Raw genomic sequence first — 5,674 nt, forward strand, 5'->3', positions numbered from 1 at the left:
CTGAGCAAGACCAGTCAGCTCCCTTGCTTCAGCCCCCTTTTCAGGGTAGTGAACGGTTCTATCAGGGGAACCAGTCCCCAATATTTCAACATAGGTTATTTTCTATTTTCCCTAAGTGTCGGCTGGTCTGAGAAATAAAGAGAAAGAGTACAAAGAGAGAACTTTTACAGCTGGGCCTCCAGAGGTGTCATCACATATTGGTAGGACCGTGATGACGACCCTGAGCCACAAAACCAGCAAGTTTTTATTAGGGATTTTAAAAGGGCCCAGGGGCTGTACGAACAGGGAGTAGGTCACAAGGATCACATGCTTCAAAGGGCCATAAAGATCACAAGGCAAGGCAGAATTAGAATTACTGATGAGGGTCTATGTCCTGCTGTGCATGCACTGTCTTGATAAACATCTTAACGGGAAACAGGGTTCAAGAGCAGACAACTGGTCTGACTAGAATTTACCAGGCTGGAATTTCCCAATCCTAGTAAGCCTGAGGGTACTGCGGGAGACCAAGATGTATTTCAGTCCTTACCTCAACTGCATAAGACAGACACTTCCGGCCGGGTGCGGTGGCTCAAGCTTGTAATCCCAGCACTTTGGGAGGCCGAGACAGGCGGATCACTAGGTAAGGAGATCAAGACCATCCTGGCTAACATGGTGAAACCCCATCTCTACTAAAAAATACAGAAAACTAGCCGGGCAAGGTGGTGGGCGCCTGTGGCCCCAGCTATTGGGGAGGCTGAGGCAGGAGAATGGCGTGAACCCGGGAAGCGGCGCTTGTAGTGAGCTGAGATCCGGCCACTGTACTCCAGCCTGGGCGACAGAGCGATACTCCATCTCAAAAAAAAAAAAAAAAGACAGACACTTCCAGAGTGGCCATCTATAGACCTCACCCCAGGAATGCATTCCTTCCCCAGGGTTATCAATTATTAATATTCCTTGGTGGGAAAATAACTCAGCGATGGTTCTCCTACTCACACGTCCATCTATAGGCTCTCTGCAAGAAGAAAAATACGGTTCTATTCTGCCCGATCCTGCAGGCAGTCAGACCTTATGGTTATCTTCCCTTGTTCCCTGAAAATTGCTGTTATTCTGTTCTTTTTCAGGGTGCACTGATTTCATATTGTTCAAACATACATATTTTACAGTCAGTTTGTACAATAGTGGTCCTGAGGTGATGTACATTCTCAGCTTACGAAGATAACAGGATTAAGAGATTAAAGACAGGCACAAGAAATTATAAGAGTATTATTAGGGAAGTGACAAATGTCCTTGAAATGTTTACAATTTATGTTCAGAGATTGCAGTAAAGACAGGCAAAAGAAATTATAAAGGTATTAATTTGGGGAACTGATAAATGTCCATGAAATCTTTACAATTTACGTTCTTCTGCCTTGGCTCCAGCTGGTCCCTCCATTCAGGGTCCCTGACTTCCCACAACCTGGTTCTGTCTCACTGGTGTTCCAGGTGCCACTGGAGTATGAAAAAAAAAACTCCTGCAGCTAGCTCAGTGTCTGCCCAAATGGCCACCCAGTTTTGTGCTTGAAACCCAGGGCCCTGGTGGTGTAGGCGTCCAAGGTAATCTCCTGGTCTGTCAGTTGCAAAGACCATGGGAAAAGCATAGTATCTGGGCTGGATAGCACGGTCCCTCACGGCACAGTCCCTCATGGATTCCCTTGGCTAGGAGAGCGAGTTCCTCAACCTCTTGCACTTCCTGGGTGAGGCGATGCCCCACTCTGCTTCTGCTTGCCCTCCATGGGCTGCACACCCTGTCTAACCAGTCCCAATGAGGTGAACCTGGTACCTCAGTTGGAAATGCAGAAATCACCCGCCTTCTATGCTGGTCTTGCTGGGAGCTGCAGACTGGAGCTCTTCCTATTTAGCCATCTTGCCTGGTCCATCCAATGCTCAATAAATCTTAGAGTGAACTTGGAACTGAGCTGTTCTTCCTACCTAAACTCTCTAGTTGCTTAAAAGTCAAATTCAATATGACCTCCCACACAATGGTTGACTATGACTTGGGATAAATGGTGTTATGCCCTTGAAGCAGCCAAAATAAACAACTCATCATTAATAAAAGATGCACATAGCCAGGTACAGTGGCACATGCTTGTAATTCCAGCATTTTGGGAGGCCAAGGATCACCTGAGGCCAGGAGTTCAAGGCCAACCTGGGCAACATAGCAAGCAACATTAGCTGGGTGCAGTGGCACCACCTGTAGTTTCAGCTACTTGGGAAACTGAGGTAGGAGGATCTCTTGAGCCTGGGGGTTTGAGGCTACAGTGAGATATGATTGTGCCACTGCACTCCAGCCACGGTGACAGAGCAAGATTCAGTTTCAAAAAAAAAAAAAAGAAGATAAAAGATGCTCACAAGAGAGGTGAAAAAAAGATCCCAGATCTTTTGGGATAATTCCAAAGTAGAATCTTAGATTCTTTTTCCAACCACCGTCCTTTCCAAAATATTTCAAGGTAACCTTTCAGGAAATTTCACTGTCTAATAATAACAAAAATTATAATACAGTTGTTACCATCTATGAAATCCTTACCAGGCACCTGTGCAAAGTGCTTTCCATGGATTATTTGAATTCTTGTTGCAGCGTCACAGTAGGATCAAAAAGAAGGCAAGTTCTATGTGTTTTGATGCCTAGCAACGCAGCTGCCCAGGGTCCCTCAGCTAGCAAGCCACATATCCAACCCAGAAGGTCAGACTCCAAAGCCAGGACTCTCTGCCAATGCACCTACCTTCCTCCCAGCCTAGCATATGGGCTTCCTAAAACCTACTCCAAAGATTTCGCTTCACATCTAAGTTTTTTCCTTCCATGTGCCTTTTTCTTCAGCCAGGAGGAGCTACTTGCTCTTTAACATACACTCTCTACACTTTCCAAACTCTGCCCTGGCTTAGGAAACACCTGCTTCCTGGAGTGCTTTTCCCACCTTCTTTGCATATCCAATCCCTCCAACCTTCTGGGTCAAACACCATCTCTCCCAGAAAACCTTCCTTATCACCCTGTGCTCATCACCACTGCACCCCAAGCCCCAACAGGTGTCTCCTCTCCCTTCTCTAAACTGTCAGAGTGTTTCCTCGGCACTGCTCCCGCAGCACTTCACACCTTGTCCCTGGTTCTCAGTGATGTGTAGAGGTCCCATCTCCACTTGATGCTGCTCACCTTGGAGGCAGAATCCAGGTAGGATACAGACTCATCTCCCCACAGCACCTAGGACAGGAGATGGTGGGGTGGAAGCCCCTCCCGTGGCAGCCCCATGACCCAGGAGGATTTGTCTGACTAGTCAAGTCAGGCAGATTCCCTGCCCCCTCCCAGATTTTCTCACGCCCGCCAACTTAATTGATTTAATGGGCCTTTGTAGGACTCACCAACCAAGCATAAAATGGACCCACCTGTAGCCAGGAGCCACCCAATCAATCAAAGGGCGACAGAAAACCGAAAATGCTGCATATGAGCAAAATAAATAATGGCCAATTAGTCACCATCTGTGCCTTGCTGTCAGCAGACAAAACCTACAACAATCCCCATTTCACTTCCTGCCTAGTCAGATTGCACAATGAAGTCTCAACCGAAAGGCGGGAAGAAGGAACTGAGAGTGTTTTAAAATAGGATGTGCCTCTGAATTTGCTTTGAGGAAATTTCATCAACTCAGCTGACATTTGTTAAGTACCCACTGAATACCTGATACTCTGCTGGGCACTGGAGATACAACAGTGACAAAGACTTTTCTACCAAAGAGCTGAGCATGTGAGTAACCTCATAAAGAAATGGGTACCTGGGCATGGTGGTGTGCACCTGTAATCCCAGCTACTTGGGAGGCTGAGGTAGGAGAATCGTTTGAACCCGGGAGGCAGAGGTTGCAGTGAGTTGAGATCGCACCACTGCACTCCAGGCAGGCGAAAGAGTGAGACTCCATCTCAAAATAAAAGAGAAGAGAAGAGGAAAAGAGGGAAGGGGACAGGACGGGGAGGGGCTGGGCAGTGGGGAGGGGGAAAGGGAGGGGAGGGGAGAAGAGGAGAGGGAAGGGGAGGAGAAAGGGAGAGAACGGGGAGAGGGAGGGGAGGGCAGGGCAGGGAAGGGAAGGGGAGCAGAGCAGAAAGGGGGAGCAGGCCAGGTGAGGTGGCTCACACCTGTAATCCCAGCATTTTGGGGGACTGAGGCAGGTGAATCACTTGAAACCAGAGTTTGAGAACAGCCTGGCCAACATGGTGAAACCATGTCTCTACTAAAAATACAAAAATTAGCCACGCACCTTTAATCCCAGCCACTTGGGAGGCTGAGGCAGAAGAATCACTTGAATCCAGGAGGCAGAGGTTGCAGTAAGCCGAGACCGCACCATTGCACTCCAGCCTGGGTGACAGAGCAAGACTCCATTAAAAAAAAAAAAAAAAAAAAAAAAAAAAAAAAAAAAAAAAATTAGCTGTGGTGGCATGTGCCTGTAGTCCCAGCCACTTGGGAAGCGGAGGCACGAGAATCACTTGAACCCAGGGGCACAGGTTGCAGTGAGCTAAGATTGCACCACTGCACTCCAGCCTGGGCAATAAAGTGAGACTGTCTCAGAAAAAAAAAAAGAAAAGAAAAAGAAAAAAGAAAAAAAAATGGGAAGCAGAAAAGATAGACAGCTTCGCCTTCGTCATGTGGCCTGGGGAATTGCCAGCTCTGCTCTTGGCCTCAGACTTGGTGTTTTCACCTGAGAAATGAGATAACCAGGTTAGCTTGAGGAGGAACTGAGAAAACATTTGCATAAAGACCTGGTTCCTGGTAAGTGTGTCCTCATGGTCTGCTCCCTCCCACCCATGCCTCAGGGCCCATAAGGATAATTTCTCCCTAACACAAATGCGAATGGGAAACGAGGACTAAGCATACCATTCAGAGAAGCAAGTCCATGATAGAGACCTCATATAACTGCCTTCCAAAAGCAAAACTGAACTAAATCAATTTTATTTTCTTCATATTTTCCTTGTGAAATGATTCATTTCAGCATATTTCTCTACCTATGAGCCTCAGATGGTGGCCCCACAAACAAAAATATCCTCAAAATTATCTAAGATCTGAGTCTTAGTTTCCCCGTCTGTGAGGTAGGAAGGATAATATTCAGCTCATAGGTTCCTCTTGAGAAATAGAAAACTCACATAATTACCTACTAAATATTTACTGGATACCTATGGAGTGTCAGCACTGTTCTAGCTTCCGGGATTACAGCAGTGAACAAAACAGACTTAAAAATCTTCATCCTTTTGGTGAGTGCAGAAAGGTAACAAATATCTACATAAAATATATAGTACGTCAAATGGCTAAATGCATACAAAGCATTTAGTACAAGACATGACTTGTACATATCATGCAGCATTTACACTAATGCAGATAACGATCAGCACCAAGAGAAATAAGCTTCTTCAAGGTGAGGCTCAAAGGCGCATTGTAGGTAAGAGGAAGCAGAGAGTCTCGGTTCCCACAATCACTTAACACCAAGTAATCCACTCAAAGAAAAGGAGACCAAGCCTGGGGATGGCAGTGCTATGGCAAAGTCAACAGTGTTTTGCCTTATATTTGAGAATAACAGTGGAAATGATTTTCCCACTCATTCAGCCCCATCTCTAATTCACTTTCTTATTTAACTCAATGGCTCAAACATCCCTAAAGACTTCCTTGTATGAAAAATGACATTGTGTC

The sequence above is a fragment of the Rhinopithecus bieti genome, unplaced genomic scaffold (genome assembly GCF_001698545.2).
Source record: "Rhinopithecus bieti isolate Rb0 unplaced genomic scaffold, ASM169854v2 scaffold_13272, whole genome shotgun sequence".
In the NCBI taxonomy this organism is placed as follows: Eukaryota; Metazoa; Chordata; class Mammalia; order Primates; family Cercopithecidae; genus Rhinopithecus; species Rhinopithecus bieti.